Below are 26,402 nucleotides of genomic sequence, written 5' to 3'. Positions count from 1 at the left end.
TTAAAAAAAAATAGACAAATATTATATGGTATTTTAGGTCAATATTTAGCAGCGAACCCTTCTGCATTCTTAGTTATAGGTGTATCTATTTATTTATTTGTTTGTTTTAATGTGTATTTATTTATTTTGAGAGAGAGAGAGTGAGCACAAGCGGGGGAGGAGCACAGAGAAAGGGAGAGAGAGATTCCCAAGCAGGCTGCATGCACACAGCCTGACACTGGGCTCAATCTCATGAACTGTGAGATCATGACCTGAGCAGAAATCAAGAGTCAGATGCTTGGGGTGCCTGGTGGCTCAGCTGGTTAAGGCCTGACTGCAGCTCAGGTCATGATATCTTGGTTTATGAGCTTGAGCCCTGCATTGGGCAATGTACTGATAGCTTGGAGCCTGGAACCTGCTTCTAATTCTGTGTCTCCCTCTCTTTCTATCCCTTCCCAGCTTGTGCTCGCTCTCTCTCTCTCTCTCTCTCTCTCTCTCAAAAAAAAAAAAAAGAGTAGAGTAGGATGCTAAACCGACTGAGCCACCCAGGGTCGTATAGTTATAGGGTCATATTTAAAACAGCTTATATATGGTATTAAAAACACCATAGAAACTGGAAATCATTTAATTTAGTGCCTAAGACCTTAATTTCTCTTATTTAATTCTCTCGTTCTTTATAGTTCTGAATTCCCATGCCTGTCTGGAATAATCTCAGATTTTCTTAAAGACTTTGATATTCTAAGAAATACCAATTTTAGTCTTATAATAAAAGGATATTTAAGTTCTGAAATCTCATACAGTATACCAGCAGAGGTTAACAAAGTGTTCAAGCCATCAATGCTCTAAAAAACAGAAAACCTATATACATTAGGATGACAGGTGTCTCTGTCTCTTTTATTTGGGAGTTTTGACCAAAAATTGCCTTACTGGCCACTTGGAGTCACCAGTGCTCTCTCCAAACCTGGGAAACATGTGGCTAAAAGTTTGGGGGTTGAGGGGGAGGGGATAAAGAAAGTGTTTTTCCTTAAGTCATAATAACATTGAGAAAGTTAATAGTTTCTGCTGTACGAAACTACAGAAACTTTAGTTTCTACACAGCAGCTTGATAGTTTCTGCCTATTTTATATGGCAAGTTGCCAATCTATGCCATTATTGATCTGTGACAAGTATAACAGGAATGCTTTCAACATTTTAAGATCCCATTCATAGTCTTTTACCATTTGTCTATTTTCAGATGACAAAACATTTTAAAGTTGCTTTAGAACTCTAAGTTTTAAATGTTTTCCTTTTGTGTGATGCCCGAATCCTAATCGTCATTCTATGAATTTGTTTCAAAAGTAACAGTAATCATTAATAAAATATCCATCACTAGTAATCTGCTTTCTCCAGTGTCTTAGGTTGGGTTTCCTGGGAGCAGAACTGGAGAAAGGAGATCAGCAGAGATACTTAGTTGGGCAAGAGCCTCGCAGAGAAGGAAATGAGGGAAGGGCAGGAGGAGGAGCTAAGCAAGGATGAGGTCTCCCCTGGAGACACTTCAGCCTGATCCTACAGGGGAGCTCTGGAGCATTAATTACACCCCACAGTAGAGACACGAGCACCACCATTTTTATCCGTGCTCAGTCTGTCATTGGCTATGGGTTGTAGAAGGATGGAGTGGGGAGGACAGAACCTCTCAGGCTAAGTAGTATTGGCTTAAAGGGAGAAATTCTTTGGAGAAGGGGGTAGTTGTGAGCAACCATCATCTCAGAAACTGGGGTATGCTGCCACAGCCAGCAAAATGGATCAGGGTGTGGCTGCATCACCACCATCTACCTAAATGAACGGAACTCTTATTTAGTGGCTTCTGGGCTCATCAAAAGTAACTACCGTATCAGTTCAACAGAGTATCTATGACAGCTGTTTTTCTTCTCCTTAACTTTTTATTAATCAAATGAAAAGAAGAGCCCACCTTTGCTTAACAGATGGAGCTAGATTAGATTCCTCCTCCTCCGTGTGGTGCCAAAATAATCTGCAACTTGCCTTTTCTGGGCCTTGTTTTTTTCAGTATGTAAGTAAAATTGTAGCAGTTTTCAAAGGTGCAAGCATTAGCAATCTAGTCTTCTTGAATGTGAAGAGATATTAACATTTGGGGAATTATTGGTTACATGAATGGTTCTGAGATTAGCCTCCATTGCATTCGCACGGCAGAAGTTCAAAGCTACTGGAGCAGGAACAGCTGGCCCAGATGAAGCATGTCCACCATGCAAGACTCATTCTTGGCCCTTTACATTTGAGGTCACTTTTAACCCTCTCAACATATCTGTCAAGTAGAGATTGTGCTCCCCTGTTCCTCTAAGAAGGAAACAAGGCTCACTAATTTTGAGTGACTTGCCTGAAATTGGTCAGCTGATGGAAGAGCCAAGAGGTGAACACAAGGCTAAAATATTCCCACTAGAATCAGGTGTCTTGCTCTATCTTAGTATTCAGATCAGTAAACTCCCTTCCTAATTTGGATAAGCTGCTTACAATGAGAACATTTTCTCAGTAAATTCTTCTTGGTAACAGTATAGCTTGTCATGTACTTTATTCATTTATATTTTTTTTATTTTTTTAAATGTTTATTTATTTTTGAGAGAGAAAGAGAGAGCATGTGCGAGTGGGGGAGGGGCAGAGACAGAGGGAGACACAGAACCCAAAGCAGGCTCGGGCTCCAAACTGTCAGTACAGAGCCCAACATGGGGCTCGAACTCACAAACTGTGAGATCATGACCTGAGCTGAAGTCAGACGCTTAACCGACTGAGCCACCCAGGCACCCCGTCAAGTAGTTTAGCTTATGGTCTCACAGAAAGTGCCAGAAGAGTATGATGGGAAAGGTTATTTCAGATGTTCAAAACGTATTTCTGGGTAATCATTATAGCTCACTGGCCCAATCTAAAATTTCAATTCCTCTCATGTTGTCTTTTTGTAAGACTGTGTAACAGGGCCCTGAAAAATCATACCTTCAGCTACTTAACGAAGAGAAGGAAGTTGTTTTTATAACTCTTCATCGAATTCTTTCCTTTAGTTTGTTTTACATGGCATTCCCCAGTTCATTGATGATCTCTTTACCTTTTTTTTCAGTTCTCAGTGTCAGGGGCTAAAAACGGGGCCTCATTTTTCTCAGTGCATGTGCCCAGCATGATTAAAAGAAAGACTTACTTCATGGGTGCAGTAGCCCCAAGAGAATATGTTTTAAATGCAAACATTGTAGGGGCACCTGCGGGGCTCAGTCAGTTAAGCATCTGACTCTCAGAAGGATGAATCTGGGGAAGGGACCTATGCAAGTCCTTTCTCTGTTTGCTAATGCAAATATGTGGTGAGGGAAGGAAGGGCACATACACGGACTGGCACGCTAAAGTGAGCCACTCATTGGTTTAAGAGAAAAAACAACAAAAGAAAAAGTGTCTAGGGAATTCTTTTCAGTTGCTAGTTATTAAATGTCTTTAACTAAATATTTACTCAGCTACTCACTTTGTGCCAGATACTGGAGTTACATAGGAAATAATAATAACAAAGACGATTTTAATAGCAATGTCAAGGAGATAACCTGCTACATACTAGGCACCAGGCAGTTTCGGGTGCTAAGGTTGTGCTTTCTTTTTAAATTTTTTAATGTTTATTTTTTGAGAAAGGAAGAGAAAGAGAGAGTGAGTGGGGGAAGGGGACAGAGGATCTGAAGCAGAGAGCAGTGAGCCCGACGTGGGGCTCAAACTCACAAACCGTGAAATCATGACCTGAGCCGAAGTCAGATGCTTAACCAACATGAGCCACGCAGGCACCCCCACTAAAGCTGTGTTTTCAACCAAACAGACCTGACTCCTGCCCTTATGGAAATTCTAGGTATGCGATAGGCATTTAAAAATGACTTACATGTGAAAATAATTACAGTTATGGTAAATGGTACTGAGAAAATCCGGGGGCTCTTTGTGGTTTATGTTGTGGGCTGAATTGTGTTCCTCCAAAGTTCATATTAAACTGCCTTAGAATGTGACTTTATGGATATAAGGTGTTTAAAAAGGGAATGAAGTTAAAATAAGGTCATGAGGGTGGGTCCTAATTCAATAGACTGGTATTCTTATCAGGAGAGGAAATTTGGACACAGACTTGCACAGAGAAAAGACGATGTGAAGACACAGGGAGAAGAGGACCATCTGCACATCAAGGAGAGACGTCTCAGAAGACACAGCCCCCTCTGACACCTTGCTGTTGAACTTGTAGCCTCCAGAACTGTCAGAAAATAAGTCTGTTGTTTAGGCCACCTGATCTCTGGTAGTCTGTTTTGGCTGCCTTAGCAAGGTAATACAGCATGTAACATGGACTCTGTATCTAGTGAGGGATGGCTAAAAGAAAACATTTTTGAGGATGGTTTCTAAATGCCCCAGGAAGAAATCAATTGTTACCCAGATGTTCAGGGGATTAAAGGGAGTGGAGAAGGGTAGGTAGAATTCCTGGGAGAAGGTGTGGATGGGCAAAGCTCATGAAACAGAAGAAATGATCTGAATCATGGGCGAACTAGGAAAAGACTTAAGGAAGTGGAACAATGAGGAAGAGGGGGGACAGCGTTTAAACAATTATTTGGGCTGGTGCAAGTGGAAGTGTTGTGCTATGGCAGAAAGTTCCCGTTCCCAGCTCAGCCTTTTGCCAGCTCTAGGAGCCTGAACTTCCTCGTTTATGTGTGTGCATGCCTTATAAAATATCATGATAACCAGAGTAAAGGCTTTGTTCTTTGTTCTCTGAGAAGAAAAGAAAGAAGGAAAGAAAGAAAGAAAGAAAGAAAGAAAGAAAGAAAGAGAAAGAAAGAAAGAAAGAAAGAAAGAAAGAAAGAAAGAAAGAGAAAGAAAGAGAAAGAAAGAAAGAAAGAAAGAAAGAGAAAGAAAGAAAGAGAAAGAAAGAAAGAAAGAAAGAAAGAAAGAAAGAAAGAAAGAAAAAAAGAGGGAGGGAGGGAAGGAAGGAAGTGAGAGAGGGAAGGAAGGAAGGAAGGGAAGAAGGAAAGAAGAAAGAGAGAAGAGAGAAAAAGGCAGAGAGAAGAGAGGGATTAGAAGGAGAGAGGGAAAAGAGGAAGGGATGGGGGAGAAAATATGAATTTATTTGAGAGATACGGCTGTACAGTTGGGCACTTTTGAATTACTGACTGAGCATGCAACTTTGCTTGTAAATAGCCATAGTGCCTTATCATTACTTTTACAAGAAAATATTACATCAGAACCAGAAGCTAGGCCTCGTTTTTTGCCATGTGTATTTATCGACACCTAGCGGCAGGATTCTGCATTGTTCTGGCATACTCTTGAAAAATACATTGTTCACACAATAGAGATTTCAAGTCGTGCTAAAAACCGATGTTTTCACTTATTTGTTCTGCAACTACTTACTGAACCCATCTGAATGTATCCAATGCTGTTTTTGTGTGGGAACTCAACTAAATAGAGTTCTACATTCTTCTTTAACATATATGATATACAAATTCAACCATGTCAATAGCCACCGTTTATTGAGGACTTACGAAGCACTGGGCTAGGCAGTTTTTGAACATCATCTCTTTTGAACTTGGCAATCAAGTTCGGAGTTGTTATCCTTTTCCTCAAATGAGGAAACTGAGGCTTAGAAAGTTAAGCCAATTCACTCAAACTCACACAACAGTTAGTTGAAGAACTGTAGTTAGATCCTAATCTACGGGTTGTAGAGTTCGTGTTCATTCCACTCTACCACACGGCATCTGAAACAATTCCTTCATAACTTTACTTATTTATATATATGAAATTCTTTAGTTTATATGTATTTGTACTTGCATTTATATATTTATGTAGGTGTGTATGTGTATTTGTCACCTACTATACGCATGCCGGGGACAGTATTAGATAAGAGTGCATATATTCATTCACAAAATATTTACTGAGTACCTACTACATGCCATGCGTTATGTTGAGTACTGACGGTACAATTATTGGCAAAAAAGATATGGTCCCTGTCTCCAGTGTTCTTAGGGCCCTGTATGGTAGAGGGACAATTACAATCTGGGATGTACTTCCTCAGGAATGACAAGTCAAGGGGCACCTGCGTGGCTCAATTGGTTGAGCGTCTGACTTCAGCTCAGGTCATGATCTCACGGTTTGTGAGTTGGAGGCCCACATCGGGCTCGTTGCTGTCAGTCTGTCAGTACAGAGCCTCCTCGGATCCTCTGTCCCCCTCTTTCTCTGCCCCTCCCCGGCTTATGCTCTCCCTTTCTCTCCAAAAGTAAAGAAAACATTAAAAAAAACTTTTTTAAAAAGGAATGACAATTCAAGTGTACATATACATAAGTATCTTAACTGTTCTTAAGATCTCAAAATGGGTTTCTCCAAGGATGTGCTACTTCAGCTGAGATCTGAAGGACAAATATAACTTAGACATATGTGTTTTTAGAGGACACGATGGAAGGGGCAAGCAGGCAGACAAGAGGAGTGTTTCAGACAGTGGGGACAGCATGTGCAAATGCCCTATGGTAGAAGAGAGAAGCCCACAGTCAGGGAAGAGAGAAAAGAAGGAGCATGCATTCAAATGTGACTGGGGAAACAGAGAAGTAGACAGATAAGAGGAAAGGCACTCGGCACACTTGCCTATCATGCAGTGATGCAATGTATTTTCAGCAACGTCAGGGCACAGGAACTCTCTGTGTGCATCTAGCTACTGCAAAGGGATGCCCCAATGCTGGGGCAAAGGAAAGTTAACATAGACCCAGGGCAAATTCTGTGTGTGGTCCTTACTGGGGCTGAGGCTGGGCAGTTGGCCATATACTGATGCAATTCCCCTACAACATCTGGGAGTGCAAGCAGTGTCTTTCATGGGTGGCTCTATTCCGTGGCACTTTCCATTCTTATCTACGTGATCCCCTCATATCTACTTCCATAAACAGACCCCCAACATCATCACCCCTTTGATCTTTGCCCTCCTTTTTTTACGTTTACTTATTTACAGAGAGAGAGAGAGAGAGAGAGCACAAGTGCATACACAGGAGAGAGGCAGAGAGAGAGAATCCCCAGCAGCTCCAGCGCAGAGCCCAATGAGGGACTCGAACCCATGAACTGTGAGATCGTAACCTGAGCTGAAATCAAGAGTCAGATGCTTAATCAGCTGAGCCACCCTACCCTCTTTGTCTTTCTTCCTCTTCTACTATGTGGGAGGATATTTTTTTCTAACCAAGTACTCCCCCAACGCTAGAAGAAAGAAAAGCCAGATGTCTTTTCTTAGGCCACAAAGACACCATTTTTCCCCCTCCACTTTCTGCCTGGTCAGACTGCCCTCCAGGTGCACTGGACACAACTCCACATGGATGAGAGAGAGGGACATGAAAGCGAATTACTAGTAAAGAGAAAAATAAAGGTCATGAGGTATCTCAAAATATTATCCCACCACGTCTCCTGGAAAAACTGCTCCCCTGCAAAATGCTATGAAGTTCTCTAGATGTTCGGCTTTCCTGTAAAGTGGAAAAGGGTCTTCAGTTTCTTTCTCTAGGACAATAGCATCCCCTTTCAAAGCAACATTAAGATTGTATGAGTGGTGTTTTCCACAGGTTCTCCAAGAGTCAGGTGAATGAACCTAAATGCTATCTTTGTGGATGGGTATGTATTTCCCCAGGCCCATTCCTATGGCGGAGAACCTTCTCCCAATGTTGGTTTCCCTCTTAGTTACCTCTGCCTTGTCTTGCAAATCAGAGGCTCTACAGTGGGGTTTGAGATCTGGCCCACAGACAGGCACATGGCACCTCTGTCCAGATCACACCATTATCACCCCACTTGACTCAGTTGACCAATTACTTGGTGCATTAGAGCCAGACTCCTGTGTCCTCCGCAGAAAGCTGTTAATATCCTTGTTCACCTCTCTCGATGAGAATGGTCTTCCTTCTAAATCTTCCTCTACATGACAGTCCACTCCCACCCTAGTGAAGTGGCTCAGCTTGGTCAAATCTGTTTTCCTCCTGTGCTGTGACTCCCCCCATTACATTTTAGATAAGGGTGGGATTCCTGTCAGTAGCTCTTTCCCTCTCACCCAGCAGTCTTCAGCATAGAACAATCCTCTGTCCTCTTCTTGCAGGACCTGACACTTCACCCTGACATCATAGCATTGCATGTTGTGGTCTGCATTGCACTAAGCTATGTCAGAGCTTGGAAAGTTCAGGGGCATCTGGGTTGCCCAGTCGGTTAAATGTCCGACCCTTGATTTTGGCTCGGGTCAGGGGTGTGGAGCCTCCTTAAGATTCTCTTTCTCCCTCTCTCTATCTGCCCGTCCCCCTCAATTTTTTTTTTTTTAGAAAGTTCAGTTTCTGTAACATATTCTTAAAGCAAACTGAAAACTGAAAAAGATGCCCATGAATTATTTCCCTATCACCTACCATAAAGCAGAGATCAGGAGCAAACCAGGATCTTCCTGGATGGTAAAGAGAAGAAAATATAGTGGCATCATTTCTGGTGTCATTATGGGAGTATACTAGGAGAGCCAGGTACCAAGGGGGACAGGTCCACACGTCTAGTAGAAGTTGATTTTCACAAGTGACTTATTCCATCATTGTGAGTTTCTAACTCTCTGGTTCCAAAGATTAGAGATGTGTGCCCAAGTTAACTCCAGGGTTTGCTGCAATGAATAGATGTCAGGCCAGGTAAAGACTGATTGTCCTGTCTATTTTTCCTTCTTTCCATAATGGAGTACACATGAGATGCCTGGACATCTAGTAGCTATTTTGGAACAGGAGGTGATGTTGAGGATAAAAGTCTCATGCAGGTGATGGTAAGGAGAAAGATGGGGAAAGGCCCCATAAGGATAATTTAGTAGAGAGGACTTTACATCTCCGGATTTATTTCACATGAGGAAGCATTACATTTCTTTCTTGGTAGACAGCTATTATTTCTGGTCTCTGTTTCAAGCCACCAATACAATTCTCAACTTATACACCGTGAGGGTGGAAAGTGATCTAATGCTGTGTAGTTGGTATTTACCTACGTGGATATGGGTGGGAGGTCCCTTGAACTTTTGCTGACAGAACTATGTAGAACCACTTTTCACTCTCAGAAATATATACCACCCCTTTGGAATCTTACCTTCTAGATTTCCTGACCTCTCTCAACCCCAGGAATCATTGTACTTTCCTTTTTTAAAATTTTTTTAATATTTATTTATTTTTGAGAGAGAAAGAGACAGACAGGCAGAACGTGAGCAGGGGAAGGGCAGAGAGAGAGAGGGAGACACAGAATCTGAAGCAGGCTCCAGACTCTGAGCTGTCAGCACAGAGTTCGATGTGGGGCTGGAACTCACAAACCATGAGATCATGATCTGAGCCGAAGTCGGAGGCTTAACCGACTGAGCCACCCAGGAGCCCCTGTACTTTCCTGAATATGGTGTTTGCAAGAAAGTGTCTGAATTTCTGCATTACATACTAGAATTATAGGCTGTTACTTTGCCTATCATTGCCATTTGGAATCTAATTAAGCATTGGAATGTATGCATGTGAACTGTTGTCATGCAATAATTCAAAAGGTAACCCACAGAATTTTCTGTGATTGAAAGTTTTTAGGCCAGAAATATTAACCTGAGGAAAGGATAATATGTCTGATACTCAGAAAAATCCCAGCTACCGAAAGCTATTGCTATGTCCCTGTTCCTCCTGTGGACTTGAAAGTTAGCATCTGAAGACCATCGTAGGATTAATACAGGGACTGCAGGGAAGGCGGCAGAGAAGTAGAAATGAGCTCCAGCTGGGCTTACCCTTCTTTCCTCCTTTAGACTGAATGCCCCACCTTTACTCTGGTAATTGAGAAGTCAATGAGATCTCCTACAGGAGCCACAAAATCCAAAGAAAGTTGTTTCATTCCCTCTGATTTATGGGCCCACGCACATTGGTGATCAGTGAGATTTTTGCAGATACAGTGATTTCTCCCGGTTGGGACAGAGCGTGCCCAGTGTTTTCCACGATTGCAGAATTGGCGATAACCAAGGGGCAATTTCAAGTCTTCAGTTCCAAGTCAGCTGGCACCTCGAAGTATTGTTACTCGTGTCCTTTCAGAATTCTGTTGGGAATAATTATGTCACTTAAGAGACTAACACTCCGAAGTAATTCATATCCCCTAATAATCTTTTCTGTTAATTAATGAGCACTGACAGCGGTCAAAGAAATAATTAGAAGCATCCTTTTAGGACTGAGAGAATCCCACAAGGCATATGTAAACAGCTTGCCTTTGTTTTGCCCTCTTTGGCCATCCATATTTGGTTAATACCCACTTCTCAAGATTAGCCTTGATAACCACTTGTTCTCAAAGACACTGTCCAGGGTCACCTGGCCTAAGAGTCAAGTGTACTAGTCTAGGTCAATGAAATTCTTCAGCGTAATAAGTTCTCAATATATCTGTATTTTGTCATCTTCCTTATGAACCACCGTGATGATAGATGCCTGTGAGCTATGGCTGTGGGAGCTAGTCAAACTATTCCCTCAGTCAAAGGAAATTTCTTTCTTCTTTGTTGGACTAAAAATCTGAAGTTTTTCTATCTCCTTGACGTGCAGACGCATAGGAAAACAGTCTGGAAGAATGTAATTTTAGGCTTTCACTGTACATGGAAATGTCTTTTTGACAGAGTTATCCTTACTACTATATTTTGAAGGACTGACAAACACTTCGTATCCTGAGATAGCCCAGAAGGGAACAATTTGGAATGAACAATATGTGGATAGATGGTCTTCGATCAATGTGTCTAAAAAGCAATTCTCTGAATATCAGAGGTTGGTGAAGAAGACTAGAAGGGATTTGAAAAGGGAAAAGTATGACTTCTAGGCCATTAAAATTGTTTTTTTCAAATACTTTCTATGATGAAAGAGATAGGGAAAAAAAACCTTCAACAGTTGTTAACACATAGAACTGAAAGACAAATATATAATATAGAAATCTACGGAATGATTGGTCTAGATGAGCTTTCATGAAACCATTCAATTCTCATCATTTTCCGTCGACTCTTTGGGTTATATGCTATTCCACAATTTAAAATGATCTTAGCTTTTATAACTACAAACAAAATATCAAATTTTGGTATAAGTTATGAAATTTTGGATCCAAACCAGATTATTTTGTCATGTATTTGGAACGACAGCCATGAGTTCTGAAAATATGTACCAGAACTGGAATATTTTTATAACTATAGGATGATTCTGTTCTCTTGTGAGGTTGTATTTTTTGTTTGTTTGGGGTATTTTTAGTGTTTTATCCTTCCACATCTAGAATGTTCATCTTTGGTTTGTCCCATCTGTGTCTCTGACATTCCTCTAGTATTGCTCTGACCATGCTTCACGTTTATTTTTTCCTATGTGAAGCTTGTTCCATCTCAGCAACCCCTTTCCCCCTGCAACTTGGCAGAACGGAACTCTTTTTGTGTGTAAGCACTAAAGTTGTTACCAGCATCCACGCTAATATCTGTTATCACAACACACTATATCTATTAATGTCTGTCTTCATTATTATTGGACTGCTTTCTTCAAGGGTAAAGTCTGTGTTTTCTTCATTTTCGTATCCTCCCTTCCCACGACAGTGATGTGGCCACCACTCCACACATTCTCCTGGAAGCGGGCAATGAATAGATGAGTGGCTCTCAACTGTTAATGCAACTTTAAATGAGATGCATCTGTCTCCTTACCAAAAATCTAGAAAAAAAAATATGTATTAACTTAGATTTCTTTTTCATAACTTATTGTTTATAAAGTCCTTAAAATACTCTGCTGTTCAGATGCTACAAAAACAGCCGTATCACCCCGTTTTAAAAGTAAGACCACTCAGGTTCACAGGAGGTTGTGTAAGTACCTAGAAGACAACTCGAACTTTCAGCCACAACCACATGCTCCATAGTGCACACTATTGAGGGAAATAGCAACCAAGTGGGATAGTTCTGCAATTAACTCTTTGTAACATAAAGTTTAGGTCATTTCCTTTTTTCTTTTTTGATTCATTTTTCTTATGTATAAATAAGGGAAGTAGATAAGGTGACTCCTGAGTTCTCTTTTGCTCACCTACTCATTAGAAACTCTGCATCTGGGCACCACATCATCTGACCACTAGATGGCGCTGCAGCTTAACTCAGTGCCCCAGGCTGCAACCCCAGCAAGTGAGGAAAACCGCCCAGGGCGAGTCCCCACAGACAGAAGTTTTCCAAAGACAGACATCCTATGATAGTGGAGAATTCTCCATGTCTCCCGTTTCCAACGTGACTTCCTGAGTTTCCCGTATGGAGAAAATGTTTTAGGATGCCAGCCATCCATAGGCGCAACCAAGAGGAACAGTCCCCTTGAGGCCAGTGCTAAGAACACACCTGAAGAAAGGAGCCCATTTAAATGACTAAAAACAGGGGCGCCTGCATGGCTCCATGGGTTGGGCATGGGCTCTTCATTTCCGCTCAGATCCTTATCCCAGGGTCCCCATGTCAGGCTCCCCCCTGAGCGTGGGCCTGCTTGGGACTCTCAATCAATCTCTCTCTCTCTCTCTCTCTCTCTCTCTCTCTAGTAAAAAAATTAAACAACTAAAACCAAAGTATAACATCCATGTCAGGGCAACCTTCCCAACTGTAAAAATGCCGAGGTAAAGACTGTGGGTCCTCATCAGACTCTGAGCTGGGTTTTTTTCCATTGTTGAAGTCCCAATAAATATGTACAGAGTGAATAAATGTACTAAGCATCTACTAGGAGGAAATGGAGTGATGCAGGTAGGGAAGAGGAAGTCACTTTCACAATCAGACTCATGTATGTAATGCACACTCACTGAGCACTTTTCATGTGCCAGGCTCTGTGCTTGTTCTCAGGGAAATAGCGCAATAATGTGATGGTTACCATTGCTTACTTACTGCTAAATGCCAGGGACTGTGCTCAGCCCTCTAATATTTCACTTGTTAAATCCTTAGGATAACACATACTAAGGGTTATTATCCCCTTATATCGATAATGAAAGGGAAGGGCAGAGAAATTAATCAAATTTGCTAAGGTCACTACCAAGGTCAATGACTTACAGGAAATTTTATTACCTCAATATTTCAATCGTTGCTACTGAACTTGTACCCTGGAAGATACTAGTTCATTGGCAAGACTTCTTCAACGAACGCAGAAGCTAGAGAAAAGGCAAAGAGAGAAGTTCTCAGGGTGATGTAAGATTCCTTCATCTAGGCTTGATTTGGATATGTGCTCATTTTTAAAAGTTTATATTCCTGCTACCAAATTATACAGGTTATTTGTAAGTCTGGCTTCAATTTGAGTACTTTATTTTGTTGAGATTACGTATGTTCCTATTTTCCTAAACTAGTGGGCACATTTCTGGAAACAAAGAAGGAAGAAAACAAGGAGCGATCTTTTATTCCCCTGGCTTATAATCTAAAACTGACCAAGAGTCCCATAACATGAAACATTAAAGAACTAAAAGCACAATACAATTTTTTTTTTTATGACAAGCTAAAAAAAATGGAGGAAAACTCTAATCCAATCAAAATCCAATCAAACAGCCTCCTCCCAACAAAGGCTGGCACTTTGTGTATACAGACCGGTAGCAGAGATGTCATTAAGAGTTAGGCCTTTCTCATCAAGGCTAATCCTTTCAAAATAACCTCAGAAGTACGGAGCACTGACTGAGAGACAGAAGTTGGGCAGCATACAGAGCCAGTGTCTAGGAGACCAGTTATCCTCCAAGATTGTAAATTTGCCATTGTGGTTTTGCTTGCTGACTTGAAGCCTACTGTGGAAGAGACTGCCAATGATCTCTCCGTTTCTTCTGCCTTTATTCCTCTTCAGAACAAACGCCCTTAATTTCAAGTGAAGCCTTGTGACTGAATTCCCCAACCCCCAATGGAATATGAGTGCAAGTAATAACTTCCATATCACCCTCTCAGATGCAAGGCTCGAAGACAAGTGTTGATAGCAGCTGTCCCCAACCCTCGACAACTCATCTCAGGTTATGTAGGGGACCTATATACCCTTGCTTTATAGCACCTACTACATTTAAAAGTTACTTTTGCTACAACAACTAGCTAAGACAAAAATGTGCGCCTGGACGTTAATCATTATTACGATAAAAAAAGCTGAGGCAACTGGTTGGCAGTCAGGCGGTGAATGGCAAACGCATAGGTATTGCAGCCTGGAGTCCTGGGGACCCTGAATGTGCTGTGACAGGTCATTTGGTAAAAGTGCTGCCTGTGACGGAAGGCAGACCACAGCATGTAGCTAACTCTAGGGGGACAGTTAAAGGAAAAGTGACTTGTCCAAGTTCATATGATTAGACTAGAACTTAAGTCTCCGGCTCATTGTTCATTAATTATAATACAAAAAGAAGTGCCCTGATCCCCCACAGCAAAGGTCTCTAATGTATGCTCTTCTAAAGGGCGTTTAGCTCCACTTCTGCCAAACTAAAATGTATTTCCATAGGATATGCAAATATTATAGCGTTGTCTATGGGATGCATATTTTGTGCCTTCGTGTGCATCATAAATATAAGGATACATTTCTTTGGGGGTGTTAATAGATAAAATTGGGCTCAACACTTCTCACTCTTGACATTCTGTTACTTATTAACTAATAATGATTTAAAATAGAGCTGGACAATGATCCTTGTAAGGACACTTGCTCCCCCAACCTCCACCAAGGTCACTCTATCCCTCTCCCCTTGCCCCTGCCATCAGTCAACAGTCAGGAATATTTAATCACGGTGCTGTTTCACACTAAGCCTCAACTTGTTCTCAAAATCTTCAACCCGTCCTCCAGACAGCTGTACTTCCTAACAGAATCATCATAGACAGGCTAGGAGATTTAACCTGCTTGGTTTATGGTGGGTCCAGGAATATTTACATTTAGTAGGTACACTTTTAAGATGCAGGTGACTCTAAAGTTAAAAATTTGCGGCATGCAAGAAGGCAGGTGTGAAGGGAACAACCTCATGATCTTTGCAAAGTGACCCAGGGACTTCTCTACCTCTTCCTCCTGACAAGGACTGGTCTGTGTTTGATTTCCCACGAGTGCCATCTATTTGAGTTCCAAGAGTCTGAGACTGCACAGCACTTTTCTAGGACCAGAAAGCCCTTAAACACTTTCATTTCAGCCACCTACAGCAATATCCATGCTCCAATCTGGTAAGCCATGAGATTTGAGAGCAAGCATTCGAGGATGACTCCCATATACGATTTTGTAATTGTTGTTCTCAGCGAGCGTTAGCTGCCGCAAAGTATGGCATTCCACGGCTACAACTCCCTCTTCCACTCTGGAAAACGCATCTTTGAAAAGCAAGGAGCCATCGTCATTCTTTGCATTTTACCTTGGCATTTTGGCCTTTACCTTGGAATTTCTTCCCACTCTCTTGTTATTCCAGCGTTTCACTGTGATTATGGGCTGTTAATGCCATTATTTTGTTATTTCAAAGGAAGGAATGTTCTATTGCTTTTGGGGGAATATTCAGCCACCCGTCTACAATTAGTGTTTTCAAGTGTATGCCAGGTTCTATTTTTCCTTTTCCTTTTAAATTGCATGGCTCCAAGTCAGTATTCCAAAATCACTTTTTGTTTGTCTTAAGATTACTCTGACGGCAGCTTTGTCACAATTATTTAAGTAACTAATCGAGAATTGATCCCCCCCAAATATATTAAAATATCATGAGATCAAATTTATACTAGGAAATATGTGAAACTGACACAAGCTAGAATCACACGGTCTGAAGAAATCTTTTTGAAAATGATTGGATTTTACATTCTGGGTAGATTTAAATGCTAAATAGAGTATTTAAAACACAATCCTAGATGCCTTTTACTGGAATACGATAGCTGGAAAAACAGGGAAGAAACACATTAGATTTGATTCAGTTTGGTTTTGTGATTTTGATTAATTCAAGAATTATGGATTGTTACATATATTTTATGCCACGTAACGCAAAAAAGAAAATGTCAGATATACATATGGATTGAAACCTTTATAAAATGGATGGCCCAGACCCCAAGGTAGGCAGTTACCTAGACAAGGTACGCCAAGAGCCAAGAGCCTCTAGCCAAGTTCTCCAGAACTGCTGCCACCAGAATTTTTATGAGAGGGGCAGCAATTAATCCTGACGATGTGGTATTAGATGCAAAGGCTCTGTCGGGGAAACTCATTTATCTTTTATTTATGCAACTCACAGTTCTATTGAGAATGCTAAAATCTGTATATACGGTATGCTTTTTAAATTAGGCTTCAACTAATAAATCAATGGCTAGCTTTCATATAAATGTAAAGGGGACCAAAAAAATGATTTAAGGTACCTGGATCCATAACTATTTTATGATCTTCAGGCATCAGTTGAATTACCTCTCATTACTCACGTGCAAAATGGAGAAGTTGGGTTATTTCTATGGTCTGAGAGTGGTTTAGTAAAGACAGCAGAGAGCATTCTGTTCAGACAAGCTTAGGTTACAATCTCAGCTCTGCTGCCTTTTCTACCTGGTACTTCTGTCTTTTTTTTTTTTTTTTTTTTTGTTTTTTGATAAGTAAATTGAAAGTAGAAATATCTACCTCCTGGAATAGTGAGAATTAGATGAGCTGGTAGAGATAAAGTCACCAACAGGCAGGAAATGGTGGCAGCTTTATTACTGCAGGTTGAATGTTGCTCGTCTCTCTCCAAATGCCCTCTCTCAACTCTGTTCCAACACCACAATCATATGACTTAATCCTCCACTCCAACTGGACCTTTCTTTGGTCTATAAAGGGCTAGGTGATACCTAGGAATCTAGCTCAAAAAACAGCTGGGAAATACATAGTAGGATAGCACAGAATAAGATCTATGTTTGAGAAAAGTATCTCCTATTCTCCTTCCTCAATGGTGTCTATAGTAATGATTCCATCCACCCATCCATTCATACATTCAATAAGCATCAATTAAGCTTTGACTATGTGCCTGGTCCTTGTCCATGTTCCTTGACCTACCTCTTTCCCAAGCCAGTGTAGACTAAAATTCTGTTTATGAGTGAAAGTGGTGAATGTTCTGGCACCAATTGTTATGTACTTGTGATTTTCTCATTTCTAAGGCAGCTTTTCTTTATTTACCTCCAGACTATTACATGGCATATGGTTTGGTTTGGGGATATTTTCTTCACACCTTCCTAATTAGATCAATTTTGTCTTCAAACTCTCTGCTTAGAATATATTCCAAGACTGTATTCTGGTCCCTTGCATTTGTAAAATTGAAAAGAAATCTATTCAAGTTTCTGTGATTTTTTTTTTTCTACCAGTCAGATCTTATACCCATTTACACTTGTTTTGAAATGTGCTGACACATAATGGGAATTCCAAAATTCCCAATATGGGGGGAAGTGCCATTTGAAAAAAAATAGATCTATGCAATACTTTCATAAGCCATGTAAAAAGTATTGTGTGTAAGACAGTGGGGTAGTGATGAGACATAGATCTAACCCCAGATACATCAGTGATGTGGTATGAAAGGAGACGTGACTGTTCTGGCCCTCAGTTTCTATGTCTTGAAAACTGGGAAATAATATCTTATTTCTCAAAGAGAGTACTATGAAAAATAACATTATATGTGTGATAGAACCTTGACAGTTACAAAGTCCCTTATGAGAAGTATCAACAATTATTATCTCACCTGAATCAGGCTAGAGCATTAAAGTTGGTTTGAATTTGAGCACTGGAGAAAATGATGACTTGGAACAGATTGGGGTTATTAGTGAATCAAAATAGAACAAAAAAATCACATAGGAGAAATGCATGGTCAGTGATGCCAGGGGGCCTGATCCAGGGTCCCTCCATTTGCCCTCACAGAAAGGTACCCTGTGCTACAAAGCCAGAATCAGTAGCGCTCCTTGGGTGGGGAATCTACTAGAACAGAACACCCTAGAAACACAGGATTCTTGACTTTTATATACTTTTGCATGGAGGGATGGAGAAGGGGAGGTTGTACACATTAGGACTCGATGGTCAGCCTTATTTCCGTAAAAGGAAATTCTTGCCATGCCATCAGTGCCTGCCTTCACAAACCATTTCTCTCTGTGCTTTTGGGTCTTCTCGAAGTTTATCATCTGGCCAACTTTATCGGATCAGCGTGTCCCCAAGGGTCTTCAGAAAAAACACAAAATAAAATTCAGGCATGCAGGCAACTGACCAGTAAACGTGAGACATAGCAAATAGACCCAAACCCAGGTCTGACTCTGGGATAAAACAGGTTACGGTAGAGTTCTCATTCATTCATTCATTCATTCATTCCTATGTTTACCTTAGATTCCTCCAACTCCTCAGTCATGCACTACTCTGAACAGACTCTCCTTGCCCCAATTCCTTACTCTGCCCCAGACTGAGTCCATCCCATCTGCTTCAGGGACCACGTAAATACCCACCGTTCACAGTGTGCGTGACAGGGGTCTACCTTCCCTTTCTTCCCTCTCCTTGGAGCGTGGTTTGTCTTCCCATTTCACAGGCATCTGATCTTTGAGATCACTCGTTCATGGTATCTAATACATCGGTCTTTATGAAATGCAAAGCAGTAGGATTTAAGAGAAAGATTGCTGATTTCAGAATCACACAGACCTGAGAATGAATCGATCATGGTCCCATCGCTTGCCTGCTGGGAGACTTTGCGTAACTGATTTAAGGTAAATCATTGTCTCCTCACTCTTAGAACAGATATGGTGAATCCTAGCTTCGAGGCTGGGTGTGAGCACGCAATGTAAATTTTATATGAAATGAGCACAATAGGTTTGCAACAAATGTGCATCTCTCCATTTGCCACAATCTGCGAAGTTGACAGTTTCAGGAACAGGACTATGAGGAATAATTTAGATCTAAGAAACTTGTGCACCTAAGGGTTACCTGTGATTTTGGCAACTCCTTGTCCAACCAACTTCATTTCTCTGCAAACTCTGATCCAAACCCCTAGCAATCAAAATGGAGATACAATATTTCATATGCCATATTTTCCAAACATTGGTTTTAACAAATTTTTCAATTGATGTTTATTTCTTATAAAATATATCTCACATATATTCACAGTTGGCCACCAGTTAGAAGGTAGAATATGCTTTTAGCTTAATTTTTAAATAGTTTTATATCTAGGAGTTTCAATTTATGTTAGAACTTTTAGTTTATATTAGATCTTTCTTAGATATTTTTCTTTTTCTTTGTTTTTTCTGAGTGTACCGTGTAGGTAAGAATATATTCACAGTAACGAAAAATATTCAGAGTGACTTTTTTTTCTTTTTCTTTTTAACATTTCTGTTTCATATGTTTACACTGCTTTGTCTGTTAGTCTTTGTCAGCACTGAGCATGATTTATAGTTGCAAGCACTTTCTTTGTGGAAAACTGAAATTCTTCCTGGGCCTAGAAAATGTGTGCGTGTTCTTGAAGACAGTACAAAAGAGAAGCACCTTTAACGCATACTGAGATTCTTTTATAGAACCCTAGAAGTCAGAATCATTATATTGTTCTGCAGTTTATACCCCAGGGGAGGGGGTGTTTCCACTTCTGGGAAATGTGTAGTATTCTTAAGGATTCCATGGGACTTGTGGGGAGGGGAGGTGCAAATGGGTCTCCAAAAACCACTGAGGATCCGTCATGACTTACTTTCCCCCTAGGTTTATTACTATCCCCCCTTACTATTCTAGGCCTTTGCTGATTAAATGATTTATTACCGAATTGAGGGGTTTTTACAACATATTTATCAGTTAATAGTAAAACGCGCCTCAGGCTTTGAAAACAAGTAAGCCCTCAAGACTGTCTATAATTCAGTTATGTGACAATCTGAAGATTTGATAAGAACCTAATAAGACATGAGAGGTTGGTGCATTTTTGGGAAATGCCCAGAAATGGGTTAAAAAACACGTGAAACAGAGTGGTGACGTATATATTTCAAACAAGCCTAATAGAGCAATAAGAAAAAAAAAATATTTGGAGAAACCGTAGACAAGAAAAAGCAACCATCCCAACAAAAACAGCATAATAGAAAACTCATTGCAACATTGTATCCCCCAATGTTAAGATAAAAACTTTGATCGCAATGTAATCTGTGTTTAATTCACTGTAAACAGAAAGAAAAAAAAAAAAAAGGAAGACAAATACCTGTTTATACTCATCCCCACGAGGCACCATTAAAGTTCATTCTAATTCTGTGAAATATCAATATCTTTCAGGAAAGTTCAACCTTTTGTGACTTGTGCCAACTAAACATCAGAAATCTTCCAAGAATCTAAGATGTTTCCAACTCCACTATTTATTGGGCTTTTTGTAATATAGATGGAAACTGCAGAAGTTGGCATCGAGTTATATTTAGTGATGGAAATATTCTATAATATGGGAAGAATGTATTATTTTTCTTGATCCATGAATCCCCCTGAAGACTTGAATTGTCTGTAATAAAAAAGCAGAGAAAATGCTTGGGCATGCAGAATCCAAAATAACTATTTTTCATAAAGAAATATATATCCTTGCAACTTGGTGGATGAGAAGAAAACACAATTCTAGGTGCGATTTATTTCTTATATTCAGAATGCTGAATTCTACCTGAATTACATGTATTTACAGACCACTGAAATATTTTTATTTATAATTTTGTGGGTTAAGCCACATGATTCAGTATCCTAAGCTATACTTTGCAAGTGAAGCTAATATAAACACTCATCTTTGCCAATGTAGGATGGTAAGGGTCAAGCTGACCTGAAGGCCATGTATTAGTGGTATCACTAATGTAACTATTTAGGGCCATTCCGTTTTATAAATATTCCATGGATGTTTGAAAACCAGCAGACTTGGGGGGGGGGGGGCCTGGGTAGCTCAGTCAGTTAAGCGTCTGACTTCGGCTCAGGTCACGATCTCACGGTTTGTGACTTCGAGCCCCGCACCCGGCTCTGTGCTGACAGCTCAGAGCCTGGAGCCTGCTTCAGATTCTGTGTCCCTCTCACTCTGCCCCTCCCCAGTCATGCTCTGTCTCTCTGGCTCTCTCTCTCTCAAGAATAAATAAACATTACAAAAAAAAAAAAAAAAATTGAAAACCAGTAGATCGGGGTCTCCTAAGATTTTGTATGCACTGTTTATCTCCTTACATCAAGTTTGTCTAAACAACGTTTATACAGTGAAATTGTAAAGGTTCTGTAGACAATTTGCCCATTTCTAGAGAAGATGTAACTCCTCTACCATCTGGGTCAGGAATCCCCAGTGTTTTTTTTATGAGTTTGCTACCAAAAGGTACTTTAAATCAGCTACTTGTTATTCTGAGTGTCTTAAATGGAAGGTTCCTTAGAAAAATCTGTTCTTCATAAAAGAAACCCAGACACATAATCCTATCCATTTTTTTTTTTTTTTTTTTTTTTGGCTTTATCTCTGACTGGAGATTTGCTTTGCTACACCTAACCTTTTCTTGATCTTCTCCTCTTCTCCTTAAACTCCTGACCATGGAGAAGAAGAATTACATGCCTTGTCACAGAAAATAAGAAAGGTCCATCTACTAATTTTTAAATCAGTCTGAATTAAACTGCAAGGATGCTTTTACAACTGGAAATATACAACTATCTTAGGTTAAGGCCCACACAGAACCAATGAACTATTTGACATGGCACAAAAACAGAGCAAAGGAAATTTAGGTCAGCATTTTGGTAAAAACCTAATATTACCAAAATAGTGTTTATAAATTGTTGCATTACCTTTGCAGGTGCGGGTTGCTTGTATAAGCATACTTCTCCCTTGCTTAACTAATGTAAATAACAGGCATGTCGTATTTCCTCTTTTCTCTGAAAAACACCAAGAACAAAATATTGCAAGAACTCTTATAAATAGAAAAAGGCTGAAAGTGTATTGCAGAGGACAACTTTATAAGGCAGGAATTCTTGACAATGTATTTTGCCACTTAGGGTTTACAGTAAATTAACAGAAATAATTACATACAAATTTTATTTTTCAATTTGTTCTTGTAATGACAAGTATTGCTAACAATTCTAAATTGTCTCCGAGGAAAACTTTATAAACATACAGCTTTTATCTGTCTTTCTTATGTTCAAATTCAAAAGGTCTTTCCTTTTATCCTTCTCATATTTTTGAGTGGATGATGAGAAATTGAAATATAAGCCCTCTTGAAATGTTATGGATTGAACCTGAGCAGATCAGAGCTCTACCTGTGACTGCCCAAAGATTAGAGACATGTTGAAATTCATGAGGTGTATGTGAAAAGCCATTGATGATGGGTGATGGGGTTTTGGAGTGATGATGGGGTTTGGAATCGACGTCCCAGAAAGAATTCTTGAAGACGTCTTTGGTGCAAAAAGGTGATTTCATTAAAGTACAGGGACAGGAACCGTGGGCAGAAACAGCTGCCCTGGGGTTGTGAAGAGTGACTGATTATATATCTACAGGTTGGGAATGGGAGGGTTGGTTAGGGACAGCGTACGTTTCTAAGGAATTGTGGAAGCAAGGTTTCCAGACCTTGAGGCTAGCTGTTGTTAGAAAAATGTCATTTATTACTGTTTTTTTTTTTTAATGTTTCTTTTTATTTATGTTTGAAAGACAGAGAGAGAGAGAGAGAGAGTGCAAGCAAGGGAGGGACAGAGAGAGAGGGAGACACAGAATCTGAAGCAGGCTCCAGTCTCTGAGCTGTCAGCACAGAGCCCCATGCAGGGCTTTAACTCGAAAACCACGAGATCATGACCTGAGCTGAGGAGGCTTAACTGACTGAGCCACCCAGGCACTCCCACTGTTAGTAAAACCTTAGTCATGAGCTCCTTCAGATGTATATCAGGGGCCATGTGCTTGGAGTATAATATAATGCCAACGTATACTTGAGGGGTAAAGATAAAGGAGGTTTGCAAAGGAATTTTTACGTGTTTAAAGAGATTTACAGGATCCTGGCGGGGCAGGATAATGTTAAGCCAAGATTCCCTTGTGCCCCTGGCATAGTGTCATCATCGAGGCAGCTGAGCGCTTAGAGAAAGGTCACTATGCTTGATTCAGGACTTGTCAATGGACTGTAGGCGGTAAGGGAATTTAATTTTTCATTTGCCTTTGTTTCCCGCATCACCATTGCAAGCACTTAAACACCCTTACATCTTGATGAGGGTGATATTAGAGCTCCAGGAAACAGAGTCTATAGGTTTCCGGAGATTAGGCTATGGATAAGATTTCCTTTTTCTTGCAGTTTACTGAGTTATTCGTAAACTGAAGGAGACTCTTGTCCTGCATGACTTTGATCTCTATCAGTCAACCATTTGTTTCTTTCCTTTCCTTTGTTCTTGGGCAGCCAAGAGTGTCCAAGGAATATCACATATATCCCACCTGGGGGAGGGGGAGGGGTGTTGTCAGCTTGTATTTTGCCTTCAGCTTGCCTTCTGATCCCTCATCAATGTATACTTGAAAAAAATCAGAATTCTAAAAAGAATTTACTTTGCAAAGAGGTTGTTGAATTTAAAGACAAGTGAGGTACATTCGATAGAAAGTAGCCAGTGAGGTGCCCAAATTTTCTATCCTCTTATTTAAATAGCACATCGCCATCAACCTCTAATTTCCTTCTTTGTTTAATTCTTCTTCATAGCATTTATTACCACTTAATGTACGTTTTGTTCTCTGGTGTATCCTCAATGCTTACAGCAGTTTCTGGAACGCTACTGTTGCTCAAGTTACACATGTTGAATGGACAAATAATTGAAATTATCGTATCTATTATCCAGTGAATTTAGTGCATTTCAAATGTGATAATGATACCTGTTAAATATTAGAATAAATAGAATACGATGGTTTTGAAGGTTTTGATGGTTTTGTCATTAGAATAAATAGAATAAGATGGTTTTGAAGGATATTTGATCCAGGCTTTAAAAAGTCCCCCACATTTTTTTTTTTGAAGCTTTCTTTCTCCAAAAAGACAATAGCTTCCTGTTAATTGTAGAGTTCATTCTTATTGTGTAGTCCAAAAAGTTACTGATTTAGAGAATTGTGATAAACTTTTCTATATTAATAGTGCATTTCACCAGAGGCTTATGATGTATTTTGATATTCTCGTTACAATTTCCACTTCATTTCAGACCCTATTGTTGTTTGGGGGCGTACTGTGTTTCACATCCAGTGGGCCACTCAAAGCAGCCCTCCTGCCCAAGAGCCGTTCGGTCTCATGGAGATTTTGACCGACTAACCTTGAGTTGGTCTTCTGATCTTCCCTACACATTTGATTGTTGCCATGCATCAATCAACACCAGTTGCCACGCATAGGGAACTCCTCAATACTTATGGCTTCCCTGGAATCAGACACATAGCATAACGAAGACGAACAGCGAGTAATCTAGTCACAGTCTAATTATTGACCTCTTGCTGTGTAGTCACATCAAGTAATATATTTTAGGCCCTGGAGTACAACTTATGGTACACACTTTTCACAAAATTTTAGATGAATTAACCTTCCTTCACTTTTCAGCACCTTGCATAAGCCCTCTTAATTCGCACCTATCCCAACACCAAAACAAAACAAAACAAAACAAAAGCATGGTCCATAAAAGAACAGATTGAGCAACTGCTTTTCATTAAAATTAAAAACATCTAGGGGCTCCTGGGTGGCTCAGTCGGTTAAGCGTCCGACTTCAGCTCAGGTCACGATCTCGCGGTCCGTGAGTTCGAGCCCCGCGTCGGGCTCTGGGCTAATGGCTCAGAGCCTGGAGCCTGCTTCCAATTCTGTGTCTCCCTCTCTCTCTGCCCCTCCCCCGTTCATGCTCTGTCTCTCTCTGTCTCAAAAATAAATAAAACGTTAAAAAAAAAATAAAAACATCTACTCTTCATAAGATGCTGTTGAGAAAATGAAAAGGCAAGTCACAGTCAGGGAGAGAATATTTGCAAAGCACTTGTGTGCATATGATATGCTTCATGATACATGATAAAGGATACGTCTTCAGAAGATACACAGCAATCCTCCAGTATCCACAGTTTCACTTTGTACCACACAGTCAATGGTGATCCAGATGGCGATGATCCTTCTTCTCACCTGTTGTCAGAAGGTCAATAGTAGCCTGCACCATGTCATAGTGCCCGCGTCACTCACCTCACTTCATCGCATCACGTAGGTATTTTATGGTCTCACATCGTCACAAGAAGGGTGAATAAAGTACAATAAGATATTTTGAGGGAAAGAGACCACATTCACATAACTTTTATTGGAGTGTGTTGCTAAAATTGTCCTGTGTTATTATTGGTTATTGTTGTTAATCTCTTACTGCATATAATTTATAAATTTGTCATAGATACTACTGTAGAGGAAAAAAAAAACAGTATATATAGGGTTTGGGAGTATCCACAGTTTCAGGCATCCACAGAGGTCTTGGAACATATTCCCTGTGGATAAGGGGAATTGTAAAGAACTGAAATGAACTCTTACAACGATAATAAACAATCCAACTAAAAATGGACAAAATATTTGAATAAATCACTAAAACATGTACTGATGACAAAGGAACACGCTAAAAGATACTCACCATCACTAGTTAGTTTGGAGATAACAAATTAACGAGATACCACAATGAGCTAACAATATATCCCTAAAAAAAAAAAAAAAAAAAAAAAAAAAAAAAGACCTGCTATACTAAGTGTTGGCAAAGTTCTTGGGGGATTCGAAATGTCATACACTCATGTTAGGAATGCAAAACTATTATAACCACTTTGGAAAATATTTTGAAGTTTCTTAAATAGTTAAACATAAACTCAGCTATTCTACTCCTAGTTATTTACTCAAGAGGAATGAAAGCTATGTCTTTAGAAACACTTTTACGTAAACATTACTATCAGCTCTATTTTTAATAGCTACAAACATTCCATATGTTCAGCAGATAAATGGATAAGTAAGTTGTGTGTTATAAAACAGAGGGTTAGTCTATAGTGAAAAGGAATTTGTACTACAACATGGAGAATGTAAATGTCAATAGAATTACTATGCTAAATTAAAGAAGCCGTGTAAAATAAGACAGTATGGTTCTATCTATTTTAGCAAATGACATTTAACACATAGTGGAAGAAAGCCAATGGGTGGGTGTCTTGTGTGAAAGGAAGATGGGGAGGGGCAAGAGAGAGGGGTTACAAAGGGGCAGGAGGACACTTTTTTTTGGAGGTGATAGAATTGTTCAGTATCTCCATTGTGGTGATGGTGCCAGGGGGGTATATACATTCAAACATGGTGTGTATATATGTTAAAACATCAAATCCTACCCAATAAATATGTGCAATTATCTTATGTCAGTTACGTCTCAGTAACCGTGTTCAATAAAATATAACCACAAAATAAAACCCCACTATAGCTGTCACGCATACAACCTTGTGCTCCAGGCCCTTGCATAGGTGTTACTGGGGGTATGAATTGGGTGGCAGCGAGGGAAGGACCCAGCCTTGCATTCATCAGCTACTGGTAGAGTGTGGAGATGTGATATCTCTTTGAAGTCATCCTG

General features: G+C 40.1%; 2 long non-coding RNA genes across 6 annotated transcripts in view; one reads left to right on the top strand and one right to left on the bottom strand.

Moving 5' to 3' along the window:
* The window catches only part of LOC144616880 (uncharacterized), a 424,927-nt gene that overhangs the window by 349,819 nt on the left and 48,706 nt on the right, over positions 1 to 26,402 (top strand). The gene's annotated exons all lie outside the window — the stretch shown is intronic.
* Positions 20,165 to 24,693, bottom strand: LOC144616795 (uncharacterized). The gene is made up of 3 exons (XR_013556548.2): positions 24,114 to 24,693; positions 21,642 to 21,728; positions 20,165 to 20,352 (listed from the first exon to the last, which is right to left on the bottom strand). It is a non-coding gene; the product is annotated as an uncharacterized LOC144616795 (long non-coding RNA).

This window comes from Panthera onca, chromosome B4 (assembly GCF_046562875.1).
Source record: "Panthera onca isolate mPanOnc1 chromosome B4, mPanOnc1 haplotype 2, whole genome shotgun sequence".
In the NCBI taxonomy this organism is placed as follows: domain Eukaryota; kingdom Metazoa; phylum Chordata; class Mammalia; order Carnivora; family Felidae; genus Panthera; species Panthera onca.
This window is presented reverse-complemented; position numbering and strand designations above follow the sequence as displayed.